Source organism: Narcine bancroftii, chromosome 9 (assembly GCF_036971445.1).
Source record: "Narcine bancroftii isolate sNarBan1 chromosome 9, sNarBan1.hap1, whole genome shotgun sequence".
Taxonomy (NCBI): Eukaryota; Metazoa; Chordata; class Chondrichthyes; order Torpediniformes; family Narcinidae; genus Narcine; species Narcine bancroftii.
In genome coordinates this window covers 52,366,043-52,386,438 of record NC_091477.1, presented here as the reverse complement: position 1 = coordinate 52,386,438, position 20,396 = coordinate 52,366,043, and the positions used below count along the sequence as shown (strand labels likewise).

General features: G+C 40.3%; 1 long non-coding RNA gene across 3 annotated transcripts in view; it reads left to right on the top strand.

The window, feature by feature from the left end:
• LOC138743644 (uncharacterized) overlaps positions 1-20,396 on the top strand; it is an 85,016-nt gene that overhangs the window by 5,564 nt on the left and 59,056 nt on the right. For 2 of the 3 annotated variants that reach the window (XR_011344972.1, XR_011344973.1), the window contains exon 3: positions 13,416-13,505. The exons of the other annotated variant lie outside the window; for it this stretch is intronic. This is a non-coding gene — a long non-coding RNA (uncharacterized lncRNA). The remainder of the gene's footprint in view (positions 1-13,415; positions 13,506-20,396) is intronic. 3 annotated transcript variants of the gene reach the window in all.

Sequence of the window (20,396 nt, the reverse complement as noted above, 5' to 3'; positions counted from 1 at the left end):
GGCTCCTGCCATGGACGTTGCAGGACACTCATTTGTCATGGAGCAATGACAAATGTGGATGCTTTCTCCTCTTTGAAAATTCTAGGCCAACGCCAGTTCTTTCTATTTTTTTTGCAGATTGGACATTTATCCCAGCATGTAACCTGTTGTACCAGAGGTCCCAGTACATTTAATAACCTTTTGACCACTCAGATCACCTGGCTGTACTGCTTCTATCTTCATATAGACATAGTCAACAGAAAAAGCGTCCAGTGATCAGGGCAGCCAGAGGGCGTTTGAAGGAGGTAGAAGAACAGTTAGAGGATCATCTCAAGTCATTGAAATGGGTGGTGTTCAAGAACCCAAGGGAGAGTCTGAATTATTACATCAGGGCTATTACAGACTTTATCAAAACAGCAATAGCTGAATGTGTCTCCAGCAAATGATTCAGGGTTTTCCCCAACCAGAAGCCTTGGATGAACAATGAAATTTGGAACCTGCTGAGAGCAGATTTGGAGATCCAGAACATTTCTGAAGGAACAGGTATGACCTATGTAAAGCCATCTCTAGGGAGAAATGGAGATTTCAGACAATAAAGTATACAATAAAGTATGCTTAATAGCATAACCTGCAACAAAATCAAATCTAGTGCAGTAGGAGTCACCAAAACTTCACTCCAAGATGAACTTGGTGTCTTCTACTCCCAATTTGACCAGCTGAACAAGGAAGAGCCACTGCACACCCCTATATCTCCTGATGATCCTTTACTGTCAATATCCAAGGATAATATACAGGAGAGTGAATCCAAGGAAAGCAGCCGGCCAGGACGGAGTACCCGGCTGTGTACTGAAAAGTTGTGCTGACCAACTTGCCAAAGTTTCAACAGATACCTTCAACAACTCACTCTGGCAGTGGTTGGTATCCTCCAGTTTCAAACAGGCCTCAACTGTAGTGGTGCCCAAGAAGAGTGTGGTAATCTGTCTAAATGATTAGACAGTGGCACTGACAAATGATGTCAGTGGCACTGACATCCACAGTGATGAAGTGTTTTGAGAGGCTGGTGTAGTGCATCAGCCCCTGTCTGAGCAGTGACATGGATCCATTCCAATTTGCCGACCACAGCAGTGAGATGCCATCTCACTGGCTCTACACAAAGCCAAGGAACAGATGAACAGCAAAGATGCAGGACATCAGAATGCGCTGTGTCAACTACAGTTCAGCATTCAATACCATCATCCCCTCAGTTTCTGATCAGTAAACTCCAAGACCAGTGGATCAACACCTATTGTATAATTAGATACTGTATTTTTTTATTGCAAGACCACAATCAGTGAAGATTTGTAATAACATCTCCTCTACAATCTCCATCAGTACCAAAGCACCACAGGGCTATGTTCTTTGCCCGCTGCTCTGTTCACTTTATATTATGACTGTGTCGTTTCGAACAATAACACCACCATCTCAAAATTTGCTGATGATACCACGGTAGTGAGTTTTATTAAAAGGGCAGCTGAGTCAGCGTCCAGGAGGGAGATTGAAAACATGGCTGAATGGTGGTAACAACAACCTCTCACTCGATGTCACTAAAGTCAAGGAGCTAATTGTACACTTTGGGAAGAGAAAATCAGAGGTATTCGATTCAGTGATTATTGGAACATCAGATGTAAATTCCTGGGAGTCACTATTTCAGAGGACCTTTCCTGCACCCTACACACTCATGTCATTGTGAAGAAATCATCTCCATGCCTCGACTTCCTTCAGAGTTTGTGGAGGTTTTGTACGACATCTAAAACCTTGGCAACCTCTATTGAAGTGTAGTGGAATGTGTGCTGACCAGCTGTATCGCTTGATGTGGAGGGCAAGTTGATGGAAAGTGTTCTGAGGGATGGTATTTACAAATATTTGGAGGTACAGGGATTGCTAGGGAGTAATCAGCATGGTTTTGACAGGGGTAGATCATGCTTGACAAACCTGATTGAGTTTTTCGAGGGGGTTACAAAAAAGGTTGATGAAGGGAAAGCTGTGGATGTTGTCTATTTACACTTCAGTAAAGCTTTTAACAAAGTTCCCCACAGGAGGTTAGGAAAAAAAGTGGAGGCATTAGGTATAAATGAGGAGGTAGTGAAATGGATTCAGCAATGGTTGGATGGGAGGTGTCAGAGAGTAGTGGTAGAAAATTGTAGTGGAGTTCCTCAGGGATCGGTCCTCGGTCCACTATTGTTTGTTATATATATTGACGATCTGGAAGTAGGGGTGGAGAATTGGATAAGCAAGTTTGCGGATGATACAAAGATTGGTGGTGTTGTGAACAGTGAGGAAGATTACCGTAGATTAAAAGGTGATTTAGGAAGGCTGGAGGTGTGGCTGATGGAATTTAATACAGATAAGTGTGAGGTGTTACATTTTGGAAAGGCAAATCTAAATAGGTCATATGCATTAAATGGTAGGCTATTGAGATGTGCAGAGCAACAAAGGGATTTAGGAGTTGTGGTAAATAGTACCCTCAAGGCTGATACTCAGGTAGATGGTGTGGTGAAGAAGGCATTTGGAATGTTGGCCTTCATAAATCGGAGTATTGAATTCAAGAGTAGGGAGGTTATGACGAAATTGTACAAGGCATTGGTGAGGCCAAATTTGGAGCACTGTGTACAGTTTTGGTCACCAAATTATAGGAAAGATATAAACAAAATAGAGAGAGTGCAGAGAAGGTTCACAAGTATGTTGACAGGATTTCAAGGTTTGAGTTACAGGGAAAGGTTGTGCAGACTGGGGCTTTTTTCCCTGGAGCGTAGAAGATTGATAGGGGACTTGATAGAGGTGTTTAAGATTTTAAAAGGGACAGACAGAGTAAACGTGGATAGGCTTTTTCAGGTAAGAGTGGGGGAGATTCAAACTAGAGGGCATGGTTTAAGATTGAAGGGGGAAAATTATAAGGGGAACATGAGGGGAAATTTCTTTACGCAAAAGGTGGTAGGGATGTGGTATGAGCTTCCGACAGACGTGGTTGAGGCGGGATCATTGGTTACATTTAAGGAAAGACTGGATCATTACATGGATAGGAGAGGACTGGAGGGGTATGGACCGGGTGCTGGTCAGTGGGACTAGGAGGGTTGGGATTTGTTATGGGCATGGACTAGTAGGGCCGAACTGGCATGTTCTGTGCTGTAAGTGGTTATATGGTTATATTGTTAACTAATACCTTTGATCAGTAAACCCTGCAAAAATAAAAATAATAGCTACAGCCCAGTACATCATAGGCAAAACTATCCCCACCCTCAAGAAAATCTACATGGAATGCTGCCATCAGAGAGTAGCAGTAATCCTTTGTCGGTGGCGGTGGAAGGTCCCCGCTCGGCTGCGGCAGATCTCTGGTCGGCAGCGACGTGTCCCTGGTCAGCGGCGGCTGTGGGCATTGAGGTCAGGAATGGGACCCGGTTGGACATTAGGGTGAATGTCATTGTGGCGAGTGTGGGTTGTACCTTGCGCGCTCGGCGTCTTCCCCGTGATGTCAGGCGCTGCCGCATGGTGGATTCCTCACTCTCATTGGACGAGAGCTCTGAGTAAGAAGTGTTTGAAATGGAGAGTGGCATTTTGGCTTCACATGAGGCACTGTGTTTGGCGGCGGCCATTTTGGAGTGACAGACTGCAGCAAAATGGCCGTTTTTAAGGCACTTCTGGCACCTGGCTTTTCTTGCCGGGCACTGGGACCTGCTTGTTCCTCCCACAGAAATAACACTTTGGGATTGCATCGGGCAGGGTAGCGGCAGTAGTAGGGTAGAGGAAAGGCATCCTACTCACATTAGAGTGTGGGGTCCAGCCCCGAGAGTACATGTCCATACTTAAGACAGCAGCTCCATCGTCTCTGCGATCTGGATCACGACCTCTAAGTTTTCTCCCCCGTGGTCTTGTAGGCGGTGTCTCACCTCATTCAATTGGACCCCAGCCACGTAGGCATCCCGAATGAGATTGTCTGTAGTCTCTGCAGCAGTTCTGTTTGTACAGGCACAGTCCCCGCCCATTGCCCTAAGTGGCTGAATATAAGCTTTACAGGACTCACTTGGCTGTTGCCTCCTTGTAGCAAGTTTGTAACGAGCACAGACCCTGTTCACTGGTTGCTCGTAGAGCCCTTTCAGCAACTTCATGGCTGCGGTATAAATGGTCATGTCCTGGACACTCTGGTAGACTCTCTGGGACACCATAGTCATCAATATTAGTAGTCGATAGCTATCCTCTATCACGGCAGGATCAGAGAGCTGTAGTATGTTTTGAAGCACCTCACCCAGTGCTTAAAGTCATTCGAGGCTGTAGCTGACTGTAGGTCGATGTCAAGGCGTTCCAGCCGTAGCATACGCTCCATCCCTTCAAAATTTATTTTTAGTTAATAAAATTGTAATGCATGTCGAAAGAACCAAAGGCTTGTTGATCCAAACCAAGCCTTTTATTAACTAAAAGACTGGTACATATCACAAGTAGGTCGACCAGTCCAGAATGACCTGGTCTGGATAGGAGCAATCCTTTAAGACCTGCCAGTAGGTGTGGCTACACTCTCAGCCAATCACAGTCATCCTACACTACTATCTGTACATATGTACATATACACATTGGTGATAGAATCTGTACTATAACAACCTGTAATCACCCATACTACTACAGTCACAGGTTCCATTTGATGAATGCATATCTGACATCAGGTGCTGCAAATGCACTCATGTTTATTTTCTGAATGACTTCAGAGATACTTTTGTAGAAAACATCTCGGCTGTCCTTTGAGTGAAATCTGGTAGTCTCTGATTTGCACAGTAATCGGCTGCAAGTGCAGGGCAACTACTACCATTTTGCACTTGGTGTAGAAGTCAGTATGTGGATTGCAGAGTGTAAAATTGTGATCCCTCATTTGTGCAATGGATTACATACTGGAATGTGTGTATGCAAGTTTATGTAGATAGGGAGGGCAAGAAGCATATGGACCAAATTCAGACTTGCCCAGAATGCCAACTTCGTTGGCGTGGATAAGTTGGGCTAAAGGGCCATATGACTCTATTACTCTTCCACAGTATCTCATTGAAAGTCACATTCACATATTGGTGAATCTATTTCACTAAAATTTTACTTCAGTTGTCTTAATTGGCTATTATTTAAGATGATGCGATGTAGAGATGACAGGAACTGATATTGGACATTAAATCCAGGGACTCTGCATTGGGTCTGCACAGGATATTTCCTTTTCCCATTCTGTAAGTTTAATTTGGCAGCCAGATCCTCACCTAGATTGGAATAGCTTTGCTGAAGATTGAACTTGAAAGGGCTTGTGAGATTTCAAGCACATTGCTTGGTTATTGATGAGATACTTATAAATAGGCAGGTGTAAACATTTTACACAATTTTCTGGATTTTTGCAATCAAACACTCAGAGAGTAAGGAAGGAAGGACAATAACTTCCCAGAACAGGGAAGTTGGGAAATGGACTGCAGTCTTTTAGTGGTGCACTGCCCTAGAGCATCAGGCTTCAAGGCAGTTCTGCCTACCCCTGGTCAACATTGTAGTACTTGGCTGCTATATACATAGGGGCCTCCATCAGATTTCAGTTTATTGCCAGAGTACATACATGACATTCACATACAACCCTGAGATTCATTTCTCCTTGGGCGCGGCAGAATTACCATTAATTGGAAATGCAGAAAATAAATTGTACAGAGCCTGAACAGGTAAATAAAACTGTCAACAAATAATGAATGTTAACAAGCTGACTGCAATACAGGGAGAAAAAAGAAAATCAATAAAGTGCACAAGTAAGAGTCCTTAAGTTAGTCCCTAATTGAGTTTGTCATTGAGGAGTCTGATGGCGGAGGGGGAGCAGCTGCTCCTGAACCCGGTCGTGGGGCGAGTCTTGTGGCATCTACACCTCTTTCCTGATGGCAGCAGTGAGAACAGAATATGTGTTGGGTGGTGTGGGTCTTTGATTATTGCTGTTGCCCTCTGACAGTAGCATTCCCTATAGATGTATTCAATAGTGTGGAGGATTTTGTCTGTGATGCCATGGGGCTGTGTCCACTAACATTTGGAGGACTTTACTCTTCGGGGTATTGGTTTTCCCATACCAGACCATGATGCAGCTGGTCAGTACACTTTCCACCTCACCTCTGTAAAGTTTGCCAGGATTTCTTTTTTTAAACTTTATTTATACATTCAAAACAAAAATAGTATATGACATCTTTCTTTGGCTTGGCTTCGCGGACGAAGATTTATGGAGGGGGTAAAAAGTCCACGTCAGCTGCAGGCTCGTTTGTGGCTGACCAGTCCGATGCGGGACAGGCAGACACGATTGCAGCGGTTGCAAGGGAAAATTGGTTGGTTGGGGTTGGGTGTTGGGTTTTTCCTCCTTTGCCTTTTGTCAGTGAGGTGGGCTCTGCGGTCTTCTTCAAAGGAGGCTGCTGCCCGCCAAACTGTGAGGCGCCAAGATGCACGGTTTGAGGCGTTATCAGCCCACTGGCGGTGGTCAATGTGGCAGGCACCAAGAGATTTCTTTAGGCAGTCCTTGTACCTTTTCTTTGGTGCACCTCTGTCACGGTGGCCAGTGGAGAGCTCGCCATATAATACGATCTTGGGAAGGCGATGGTCCTCCATTCTGGAGACGTGACCCATCCAGCGCAGCTGGATCTTCAGCAGCGTGGACTCGATGCTGTCGACCTCTGCCATCTCGAGTACCTCGACGTTAGGGGTGTGAGCGCTCCAATGGATGTTGAGGATGGAGCGGAGACAACGCTACAACAATTAACCATAAACATGAACGTTAATTTTTATATATAGGAAAAAAAGAGAAAAAAGGAAAAGAAAAGAACCCCCCCCCCTTCAGCCAACTCTCCTAAGGAGAGCCATAAAGAAAAAAGAAAAAAATTGAAGAAAAATTAAATATACATATTAAGATCTAATCAATGTAAATTGAAATGTAAATATTCTGAATGTAACAACCACTTATTAATAAAAAAATTATAATTATCATGCGAAACATATGTAATTTTTTCCATTATTAAACAATATCTCATCTCATTATGCCATCTATTAATATCAATCACGTACTAGCAATACATTTTTTCGCTACAGAAAAAGCTAAATATACAAAAGCAAGCTGAAACTTATCCAATTCCAAGCCTTTCAAAGGTTGCAAACTACCCAATAAAAATACTGTCAGATCTAAAAGTATTTTAATCTTATACAGGTATTCTAAAAACAATTCCATTTTCTTCCAAAATGATTGCATACGTATATATGACCAAACAGCATGAAAAAAAGTTCCAACTGAATTACCACATCTAAAACACAACTCTGATTCATGAAAACCATACTTTTTAAATTTTTCAGGTGTTAAGTATAATTGATGTAAAAAATTATAATTAATCATTGCATAACGTGCATTTATCAATCAAGTTACACTATCATAACAGATATCTAACCAATTATCCTCGGAAAAAATAAAACCAGTATCCGCTTCCAATTTACTTTTAGATCTATCCCAACCCTTTTTATCCATACCATCCTGTAATATTTGGTACATAGATGAAATATGACCCTTCTCTGTTACCTTCATAAGAAAAGTCTCAAATTTAGTCATTTCAGGTAAAATCATATCTCTACCAAACATACGTTTTACCAAAGATCAAATGTGATAATAGAGAAACAATGAGTTCTTCTTAATACCAAAACTGTCCCTCAACTGATTAAAAGATAAAAATTTACCCTCTTAAAAACAATCTCCCAAATTGTTCACACCTTTAAATCTGCAATGCAATAAACTTTGATTATGTATTGAAAAAGAAATAAGTTGATTATTATACAAAGGAGTCAAAGCTGATAATTTACCCCTAGAGCCTATCATTTTATTTTTCTTTATCAATAACTTTATTAAATGTTTTAGTATAGGCACATTATATTGTTGTAACAAATTTATATTCAAATTCAAAATATTTGCCATCTCAATTTTGGCCCAACTAGGAGGCCGTACCAAATCCATCAATGAACTAATAAATTTAAGTTGGGCTGCTTCATAATAATTTTGAAAATGTAGTAAACGTAATCCCCCTAACTCATATTTCCAAGTTAATTTATTCAAAGCTACTCTCAAAAATTTACCTCTCCATAAAAACTCCCTCACCATTTTATTCAAGTCTCGAAAAAAAATATTATCATGTAAATACGGAATAGATTGAAATAAATGTTGTATAGGTGGAAAAATATTCATCTTAATTGTATTTATCCTACCCAATAAATTAATAGGTAAATCTTTCCATTTAATCAAATCAGTTTTAATTTTTTTTATTAACGGAGCATAATTTTGTTTATATAAAGATTGATAATTAACATCCAAAATTATACCCAAATATTTAATTCGATCAGTCAATTTCTAATTAATAATATTCTTATAAACTGATAATCTCCTTCACTTACCAGTAATATTTCACTTTTTTTCCAATTAACTTTATATCCAGAAAGACATCCATATTGTATTAAACATTCCTTCAAGTGCAAAAGTGACTGAGCTGGGTTTGTTAAATACACCAATACATCATCAGCAAATAAATTAATTTTATACTCCTCATCTAAAACTTTCATACCTTGTATCTATGTATTTTGTCTTATCAGCTGTGCTAAAGTTCAATCACTAATGCAAACAAAGCTGATGAATAAAGGACAAGCTTGAAGAGTTGATTGAGTCAATTTAAAAGGTTCCAAAATCAAACCATTCGACAATACTCTAGCTAACGGTTTACTACATAGAGCCCTAATCCAACCAATAAAGAGAGGACCAAACTTAAATTTCTCCAAAACTTTAAACAAAAAATTCCATTCAACTCTATCAAATGCTTTTTCTGCATCTAAAGATATCATCATCGGGTGATCTGAAGATTGTTGAAATCTATTAATCAAACTAATCATGCACAAAATATTATCTGAAGCATATCTATTCTTTATAAAACCTGTTTGATCCATATGAATCAACTTTGGTAAAAAGTTAGCCAATCTATTCGCTAATATTTTAACTATTATATTATAATCTACATTTAACAATGAAATTGGTCTATATGAAGATACTTTCAAAGGAACTCTATCTTTTTTTGGGATTACTGTAATTAAAGCACTAGAACAAGACTCAGGTAATTCATAATGTTCTCCAACTTGACATAATACATCCCCAAACACTGTAGATAAATCATCATAAAAAATTTATAAAATTCAACCGAAAATCCATCATCACCAGGCGATTTACCATTCGGCATTTCCAGCATAGCTATTTTAATTTCCGAATCAGTAAATTGTTCTTCTAACTCCTGTATATCTGCATTTTCTAATATCAGTAAATTCAACTGTGATAAAAAAAAAAGATCAATTGATCCAGTTTCTTGTTTTCCTTCAGATGTATATAACTTTTTATAAAATGAACAAAATTCATCATTAATCTCACAGTTTATAAGTAATAAGAGAATTCCATCTAACAGCATTAATAGTCCTCAAAAATCTGTTCTTTCTTTAATTGCCACACCAATACCATGTGCTTTCTCTCTCCCCATTCATAATACCATTGTTTAGTCCTATTAATCACATTCAAATTGATAAGATTGCAAAGCATTATATTCCAGTTTCAACCTAGATAATTCTATTTTCTGATCTTCTGTAGCATCTTTCTGAAATTCCTTTTCTAAATCATCAATCTGTTCCTCTAATTCAAGACTGATTTAATCGATTCTTTTTTTATTTTAGAAGTATAACTAATTATTTGTCCTCTCAAATAAGCTTTCATAGCATCCCATAATACAAACTTACTTTGAGCAGAATTAGAATTTTCTTTCAAAAAAAATTAATTTGTTTTTTCAAAAAATCAATAAATTCCACATTTTTTAACAACATTGTATTAAACATTCAACAATAGGCCACTTGAATTTTCTCAGAAGTTGCATATGTAAAATATAACAAAGAATGATCGGAAATCACCCTACTTTTATACTCCGCTTGTTGTATTTTCCCTTGTAAATGTGCCGATACTAAAAAGAAGTCAATCCTTGAAAACGATTCATCTCTAGATGAATAAAAGGAGAAATCTTTCTCTGTTGGATTAAGACATCTCCAAATATCTACTAAATTAAGATCTTTCATCAACGCTTGAACCTGAACTGCCATCTTAGATTTCTTAACTTTCTTCGGAGATTTATCTAATAAAGGTTCCAAAACACAATTAAAATCAACACCAACTAAAATATTATCATTAGCCTGACTGACCCAAACATAAAAATGCATCTGAAAAAAATATTTCATCATCTGCATTTGGGGCATAAATATTAAGTAAAGTCCAAAATTCACTAAAAATCTTACAATTCAATTTAAGAATACATCCTGCCTTTTTCTCCATTGATTGTAATTCAAAAGATAAATTTTTGTATCAAGATTCCTACACTTGTAGCCCGAGAATTAAATGAAGAAGAATATACATGCCCAACCCAGTCCCTCTTTAATTTCATACTTTCCTTCACATTCAAATGTGTTTCTTGTAAAAAAACAATATCAATTTTCATTTTCTTAATATACGCCAATACTCGCTTACGCTTAATCGTACTGTTTAATCCTCGAACATTAAAAGTAGCAAACCTCAATTTTGACATATCTACTATTATTACTAAATACCAATAATATCTTTATATGAAAACTCAAATCAACATATATAGGCCCTCCAATAGGAAAACAATCACAAATTAAAAGCTAACTAAAATGAAAATAAAAAAAAATAAAGAAAAAAAAATCCCCCCCCAAAAAAAACAACCAAAAGGTAATAATCCCCAAACAAAAATTGGGTGTGGGTCACCCACCAGTGGCTGATGATTAGTAAAAAACTTAGAGCAAATCTCTCCCTCCCAAGCCAAACAATAAATAACATCAAAATATCATAATAACAAAACAAAAATAGAGTAAGAAAAATAAAATTCTTCTTTTCATCCAAGAGATTCCAATCTCTTCAAGAAGTTGAACTCTTTCCATTCCCGTTTTTCCCATTTCTGCCATTTCCAGAACAACCAGATTTTTCTTTAGGAGACAATGGTGGACTACGTCTTTGTCCTCTTGTATCTGGCAATGAATCAGCAAAAATAATTGCTTCACCATCATTCTCAAAAAAAAATCGAAATTGATGGTCTCCATAAAACACCTTCAACACTGCCGGGTAGTGAAAAGTAGACTTATAACCTTTACGCCACAAAACTTCTTTAACTGGATTAAATCGATGTCGATGTTGAATGACCTCTTGACTCAAGTCAGGATTTTAAAAAAACTCTGCTATTCTGAATCAATAATGGAGTTTGTTGTTGTCTCGCATTTTGCACTGCTTGTCGAAGTATTGCTTCTCTGTCCAAATAATTCAAACATTGAATTATTACCTGTCTCAGTGGTTGACCAGCTGAGGGTGTTCTTCTTAGAGCTCTATGGGCTCTCTCCATTACCAATCCTCCAGAGAAAAATTCTTGCCCTAATATTTGTGGGATCCAGTCTTTAAAGAAACGAAGAGGATCTTGTCCTTCTATACCTTCCGGCAAACCAACGATTTTCACATTATTTCTTCTGCTTTGATTCTCCAAGTAGTCTATTTTCCTCTCTAACTCCTTCTCGCGTTCTCCCAATTCTATGACTGATTTTTCAACCTTCAACACTTTTTCTGTGTTAGAAGCCTCTTGTTGTTTACAGTCCAAAAAAGCAGTCTGAAATTTTTAAAAATTCTTCATAAGCTGCATCCACACGTGCTTTAACTATATTCAATTCTGAACTTATCATTTGAACCATCTTATTGATTAGAGGCTGAATAACTGCATTTAGTTGCATATACTGTAGATCAGAAAAGCTCAGCCCTGTTCTCTGACGTAGTGGCAGAACCAGGTAACTGCAGCTCCTGCTGCAACTCAACAGAAGGCATTTGAAAAGTTTTACTGTGCGTCTGGACTCCCAGTGATGGCACCCCGACTTCCTCAGGAGGTCACCGCTGGTCTCCCCCCGCATCTCATTGTTTTTTTCACAAAATCACGAAGGAAAGCAATATCTTCAGGTTGAAATGCTTCCTGATGCATTTCCAACAATGGTGTCGTCTTCCTGCGTGCTCCCTCCATTGAAATCGAAAGGCTTTCCAAATTGGGATCCACTTCTTGGGAACACGCACCTTCTTTCAGAGAACGGGTAATTCCAGCGCCATCCTTCACTTGGTGAGTAAAAGACATTTTTTTTTCAGCTCCCACAGGCAGTCTTTGAGATTTAAACACTGAAGAGATTAAGCCTGAGGCTGTATCAAGTCGTCTCGGCCCCATATTTTAGCACTTCGAAAATGTAACTTCTTCAGTTGAGGTTTAATCTTTTTACCATTAATGGCCATAATAGATCCTTAATACTTTAAACTAAAATTTAGAAAGTTTAAACTTGAAAACAAAGGGTTAAAAAACAGGTACTTAAAAGTCTGGCCAGAGAGGTCAAGATTACACGTCTAGACTCTATGCCATCTTGCCACACCCCCGTTTGCCAGGATTTCTGACATCATAATATATCTCCACAAACTCCTGAGGAAGTAGAGGTGCTGACGTGCCTTTGTCATGATGCCATTCATGTGTTGGGTCCAGGAAAGATCCTCCAAGACTTCCAAGAACCTATACGTACTAATCCACGCCACCTCTGATTCCCCCAATGATCAGTGATTTGTAGACCTCTGGCTTTCCTTTCCAGAAGTCAACAATCAGCTCCTTAGTTTTGATGACAATAAGTGCAAGGTTGTTGGTGCACCATTCAGCCAAGTTTTCATTGAAGATATAATTAATTGCCAACAAAACATCTGTGGCTTGTTAGAAAGATGTGAGCAAGCAATAGTGTTTGATTTCTCTTGTTCCAGGGTTGGTGCTGGGGGGGTATCCACGGGTATTGCCCTCCCAAAGAGATGCCGTGCCCCCTCATATGGTTGTGTCCATCCTTGGCCATCAGACACACCCCCACTCCCTTCTGCATCACTAGGTTGGTGCATGTTAACAACTCTTCACCCACCACGGTCGTGTCACTAGCATGTTTCAAGCGTCAGTAGCATCTAGTGACGCATGACGCAATAAAAAGAGTGCCCTCATGTCCCACGTCAGAGGGGTGGCATCAATGACAGGTAGGTTCCGGCAAGCACCCCCCCCCCCCAACCATATCAACAGGTAAGTCCTGACAAGCAACCCCCATGTCAACAGGTATGTCCTGAATAGCATCCCCCCCACTAAAGAAGCTCCCCCTAACATGCTAATAACCCCCCCAACATACACTTTGGTGCTGACCCTGTCTTGCTCCCCATTTATATTAAATTGATCTGCTTACACAAGAAATGTTACCACTGACTTAAGTGCATTGGGTGTGAGCCAAAGAAAACTCTATGTCCTCCTGACGAACAGCCCCCCTGCATATCCGCAGCTGAGGTGAGGAGAACCTTATCCAAGGTGAACCCAGACAAGGCAACGGGACCCGACAACAAATTTGGTCAGGTACTAAATCTTTATTAATTGCATGTTCGATGTTTCGTATCCTCCTATTTGGGCTAGGGTAGAATTGGCTGGTATTTCAGAACCTTATTCACATCATTTTATATTTAAGTGGAATTCTGTTTTATTACAGAGATATAATTTTAAAACATTTGTTAGAGATTTGGACTAAATGGAATTTATTGATAGGTAGGAAAGGTAAAATATCAGTTCAGGCTGCAATATATCAAAATAAATTGATTCCTTTTTCGTTGAAGAATAGATTTTTAAAAGAATGGCAGATTAAAGGAATAAAGTTGTTGCAGGATTGTTTTGAAGAGGGTAAATTTTTATCATTTAATCAACTTAGAGAGAAATTTGGAATTTCAGTGAATTCTTTATTTGTGTATTATCAAATTAGAGCATTAGTGAAAGATAATTTTGGAAGAGAAATGAAAATTACTAAGTTAACAAAATTTGAGTTTTTGATTTCTCATTCATTAAATAAGGGTTTTATTTAATGACACTATGGATAAAATAAATTTAGATAAATCTAGGATTAAGTGGGAAAATGACTTAATTTGTGATATTAATCAGGCTGATTGGGAGAATAAGTGTTTTGATGGTGTGATTAAGATGTAGTATGGTTAATTATAATTTTTTGCATCAATTATATCTGACCCCTGAGAAATTGAAAAAAATATAGATTTAGTAATTCAGAAGTGTGTTTTAGATGTGGACTATGTGTAGGAACATATTTACACTCAGCCTGGATTTGTGATAAGGTTCATCCATTTTGGCAAAAAATTAGGGAATTTCTTCAAAAATTGTTTAAGATCCAATTTTTACTAGATCCAAAAATCTTTTTGTTGGGATTGTACTGCCCTATTTAGTGATTTGGGGTTGGACAAGTTTCAGACAGCCTTTCTTTGTCTAGCATTGGCTGTCGCACGTAAATGTGTCGCAACTTCATGGAAAGATGAGGCTGAGGTAAATGTAACTCGTTGGAATAATGAGCTGAAAATGGAGAAAATAACATAATTTGCAAAATAATTATGACTTTTTTAAATTAAGATGTAGTCGTCATATTTGAAATGTATGCTTTTAGTAATAATTGTTGTACGTGTTTCTTTTATGATGTTTTTTGTATGCTTCCCTTGCAGGGTTTGCTGAGGGTGGGTTAGTTGTAGTTTTTCATTTTTATATTATGGACATTGTATCAAAGTATTTTCTTAAAAATTTTAAATAAAAGTTTTTTGAAAAAGAACTACGCAGAACAATTAATGGAGGTCTTTACGGATATCATCAACACCTCACAGCAGCAGTCCATCATTTTTGCCAAATTCAAGACAGCCACCATCATCCCTGCACCCAAGAGGGCAACAATAACAGGTCTCAATATCTACCACCCTGTTGCACTCACCTCCACTGTTATGAAATATTTTGAGCATCTGGTGATGGAACATATCAAAGCATATCTCCCAGGATGATGGACCATTTCAATTCACCTATAAAAGAAATTGTTCCACAGAAAATGCTATAGCCTTGTCACTTCACTCCATCTTGGCCCACTGGGGAACGATGCCTCAAATGCCAGGCTGCTGTTCATTGACTTCAGCTTGACGTTTAATATGATCATTGCCCAGCAGATGATAAAGAAGCTGTCCTCATTGGGCCTCAACACCCCTCTCTATAACTAGATCCTGGACTTTCTAATAGAAACTCCACAGTCTAACTCAGCTGGCAACAGAATGTCGAGTACCATCATGCTGACCACTGGTCCACCTCAGGGCTGTGAGCTCATCCAGCAGCTGTTCACACTACAGACCCATGACCGCATCAAAAGTGTCAGCAAGTTTACAGATGACACAACAGTCATTGGCCGTATCAGCAACAACAATGAGTCGCACTACAGAGAAGAGATGGAAAATCTCAGGAAATGGTGTGAGAATAACAGCCTGAGTCTCAATGTGGACAAGTCAAAGGAGATGATCGCGGACTTCAGGAGGACCAGGAACAACCTCCTTTCACTACACAAAAACTCTGTAGTAGAGAGAGTGGAGAGCACCAAGTTCCTTGGAGTTCCTTTAACTAGTGACCTATCGTGGGCACTCAACATCTCCTCACTTGTCAGGAAGGCACAGCAGCATCTGCACTCCTTGAGAAGACTGAAGTGGGCAAGGCTACCAGCCACCATATTCAGCACTTACAGTAGCTCTATCGAGAGTGTCCTGCCCAGCTGCATCACAATGTGGTATAGTGGCTGCAGAGAAATGGATCGGAGGTCAATCCACGGACCATAAGAGGGGAAGGGAGGAGATCACTGGAGTCTCCCTCCCCCTCCCCAATGACGTGATCTACTGGGATTGTGTCTAAAGAGGGTGCGCAAAATCATTAAGGACCCCTTCTACCCTGGACACAGCGACTTTCAGCTGCTCCATATGGGGAAGAGTTACAGGAATATTAGAGCCAGCACCACCAGGCTGAGGAACAGTGAGATTCCTGAATGTCCAAAAGAACTGTTCACACTAACCATCTGAGATTCTCATATTCATGAAACAATATTTATTTATTACTTGTATAGGTAAAATACTTGTCCTGCGCATGTATTGTTTGTCTGTATGTCTATGTATGTCTGCTTGCTTTTCACTGAGGATTGGAGAACGCTGTTTCGTCAAGAACTTGAACAAGATGACAATAAACTTGACATAGATCAAAGTCACCTACCTTACCAGCAATGAATCATAAGTTAGTGACAGGAAAGTTAATTACCACTGACTGAGAGTTAACAAATTAATGATTGTGTTTCCTGTGGTCTTCCCTGGCATTACTTTATTGATTTTAAACATTTTGCCTTTCATTAGGTCCATTCCCCATCCTGCTCAGAAGGGCATTAGTTCCCTAACTCCTGTGGTTTTAATAGTCCATTGAACTGCATTCTTCTTCCTAGATATCCTTTTATAAGAGTTGGTACCCAAGGCATGAGGAGGCATAGACAATTTTTAGGGTGTTACAGAATTGGAGGAACTTGCAGAAGCAAATTTGGCAATATCTTCCAAGTGCCTTGGGAAATCTTGACTTGTAGATACTCAAGTCAAAGCTTCAGAACTTTGAGAAAACCTTGTTGGAAAATGGGGATCTTTTATCAAGTTGATCGCAGAGATGAAATTACCTTCAGAGCTAATATTTCCTGCTCACATCCCACAATCTCTACTCATTTGAAAGCTGCATTTGATATCAATGTACATCTCTTACCTTCCCATCAGAAGCCTTTCTTCTTTTAGGTAATCTCGAATTGTGAAATGAAGAAAGAAGCAAGAAAATCAAAATGAAGACACATGATTACTCATGAATAGTTAATACTTCAATCTATCATTTATTGAATGCAGCCATTCTTAGCCTTTCTTGTGCTATGGCCCCCTTGGGACTCTGCTCAAATTTTATTGGCATCCTTCCCTGTGAAGTAATCAAGTTTTGGTTTTTTCCACACTTCTCTCTGACAGACAACATAAAAATACCCAAAAAATATTTATGCTATGCAAGGTGAAAAGAAAACAAGGCTATTACTTAAATGTCTATGGTCCCCATAGGGGCTGTCGGGCCTCTGTTGAGAATGGCTGATCTATTGGTGGTACAATGGCCTCTATAGGGGTTGTTGGGCTTCTGCTGAGAATGACTAATCTATTGGTGGTATAATGGCCCCCATGGGAGCCGTCGGGCCTCTGTTGAGAATGGCTAATCTATTGGTAGTATAATGGCCCCCATAGGAGCTGTTAGGCCTCTGTTGAGAGGCCATTGTACCACCAATAGATCAGCCATTCTCAACAGAGGCCTGACAACCCCTATGGGGGCCATAGACATTTAAGTAATAGCCTTGTTTTCTTCTCACCTCGCATAGCATAAATATTTTTTGGGTATTTTTATGTTGTCTGTAGGAGAGAAGTGTGGAAAAAAAAAAACTTGATTACTTCACAGGGAAGGATGCCAATAAAATTTGAGCAGAGTCCTGAGGGGGCCATAGTCCAAGAAAGGCTGAGAAAGGCTGCATTCGATAAGTGATAGATTGAAGTATTAATTATTCATGAGTAATCATGTGACTTCATTTTGATTTTCTTGCTTCTTTCTTCATATACCATCTATTGGTGGTATAATTTTCTGGGAATTATAGACCTTGCGATCCCTAAAATCTACCCTCCAGTTCGAGGTTTTCTCCAGACACAACTTCTTTTCTTTCTAATGATGTAATTTACCTCCAATATGAGCCACAATGGCTGCATTCTCCTCTTTAGCTATTCAATAATCCTTCAAACCAAATGTATCTAACTCTGGTATCAGCAGGAGATGCAATTCACTGTTATTTATCTTTTGTCCCTTTAACCACAACATTTCTATTCTTCTCATCTTGTCATCCACCTTTCTTTGGGCAGTCCAGTTCTGCAGAGTATCATGTTCAGCATTCTGACCAACTTTATGGCTTCATCTTTCCATGCACCAAGTATATTTCACCTGTTTGACTGGAATAATTTCTGAGGTCCTCATTTTCTATTAAACATTCCCTGATCATACTCTGTGCATTATAGGTGCATATTTTTAGGAATCATTTATAATTCTTTATAAAACTCTGGTTCCATATTCGTGGTTCAGAATTTTTTTAATATAAACACAACACAGGTTGAGTACCCCGTATCCAAAGTTCCAAAAACAGAAAAGATCCAAAAATCAAACTTTTAGCCAACATGACATCACAAGTGAAAAAAAATTCATCACCTGACTTGCCCACATGGGGCCAGCAAAAATGATTGACTCCTCTATATCGGGATCGTCATTCAGGATGGCATTTTCTCATAGACACGTGAGAGGAGGTCAGTGTGTTGCCCCCCTCAAGCACTGTGACTATTCCAGAAGGAAAGGGCCTCCCCTGACCGCTGCCAACAGCAGTAGCATCAAGATATATAGGGTCCTCATGATACTGCTCAACTTCAACTTCTGCCATTTCAAGTGGACCTTTATCATCACTGATGTCTCACAACCTCTGCTGGGGGCTGACTTCCACTGGACGCACACCCAGCTGGTTAATTTGAAAGGAAAACATCTCTAATTCCAAGACATTTGAATTGATCGCCTTGCACCATGCCAAATTGACTGCACCCCACTTCGGCTAGATGACCTTCACCAACAACGGGTATGCCACAATCCTAGTTGATTTCCTGGACATCACAACTCCCCAGTTCACAATGGCCAGCCCCAAGCTTGGGGATTAGCACCATATCCCTCACAACTGGACCATTACTCCATGCACGCACACCCAGGCTGCTTCCCGGCAAGTTCCAACTGGCCAAAAACTAGTCCTGCAAGATGGAGGAAATGGGCATAGTTTGCCACTCAAACAGCCGGTGGGCATCCCCACCACATGGTCCCGATAATGTCTGGGGCTTAAGACTATCGCATCTTAAAAAGATCACAACAGCTGACCAGTACCCTATCCCTCACATCCAGAACTTCACAGCTAACCTGGACAGTGCCAAGGTATTTTCCAAGATTGACCTGGTAACCGGCTACCACAAGATTCCGGTCCACCCAGATGACATCCCAAAGATGTCTCTCATGACCCCATTCAGGCTCTTTGAGTTTCTGCACATTCCTTTCAGCTTCAAGAATGCTGCCCATGCTTTCCAAATGCTTATGGACACGGTAGGGTGTGGGCTTGACTTTGTGTTCATCGACTTCAGCTACATCCTCATCGCTAGTTGCTCTCGCCAGGAACACCGTGCTCAACTCTGACAGCTCTGCTGGAGGCTCATTGAGCTTGGCCTGGTGATCAACCTTGCTAAGTATCAGTTTGGCCTCACTTCCATCAACCTCCTTGGCTACCACATCAACCAGCATGGAGCGGTCCCACTCCCATCCAAGATCGAGGTCATTTTCAAGGTTCCCATACCCTCTACTGTGAAGGGACTCCAAGAGTTTGTCGGCTTGGCCAACTTCTATCACCATTTCATGCCAGCAGCCAGGATATTGCAAACACTTTTCAAGGTCCTGGCCAACAAGTTGAAAGAGCTCATTTGGGATGAAGTGGCCATGACCGCATTCAACAATACTGAGGAAGCACTGGTAAAGGCAACAATACTAGTACATCCGCAGGCCATAACATCAACAGCTCTCACAGTCGAAACATCTGGCACAGCTGTGGATGGAGTGCTGGAGCAACCGATCAATGGTAGCTGGCAACCCCTTGTATTTTTCAGTCATCACCTGTGACTCCCTAAGCAGAAATGCAGCACTTTCGACTGGTAGCTCCTCGCTCTCTACCTTGTAATCTGGAATTTCTGCTACTTTCTCAATAGTAGGGATTTCACGGGCCAGGTGATGCCAGATCTGACATGATTCACAGCCTACCTCATCCCTTCTATTCGGGCAACAAAGGAACTAATTGCAGCCATGTTCATGTGACATGGGTTGCACAAACAGGTTGGCAACTGGCCCAGAGAGTGCATCCTATGTCAAACCACTAAGATCCAGTGACACATCAAGGCGCTGCTGCAGAACATAGTTTCAACCACATCCACGTCGACATCGTGGGACCGTTGCCCCCATCCAGAGGTGTCACCCACCTTTTCACCATCGTGGACAGATTCAAGATGACCAGAGGCCATCTCACTCTCAGACACCTCCACTGTGACCTGTGCATGTGCCCTCACCGTCCACTGGATAGCTCATTTTGGTTTGCAGCAGACATCTCCACTGACAGAGTTGTGCAGATCACCTCTCAGCTGTGGTCAGCAATGGCCCAACTGCTTGGCACTAAGCTAAACCACATAACAGCCGACCATCCACAAGCAAATGGCAAAGTGGAATGTTTTCACCGACACATGAAGGCATCCCTCAAGGCATGGCTTATGGATGGATTGCCATGGA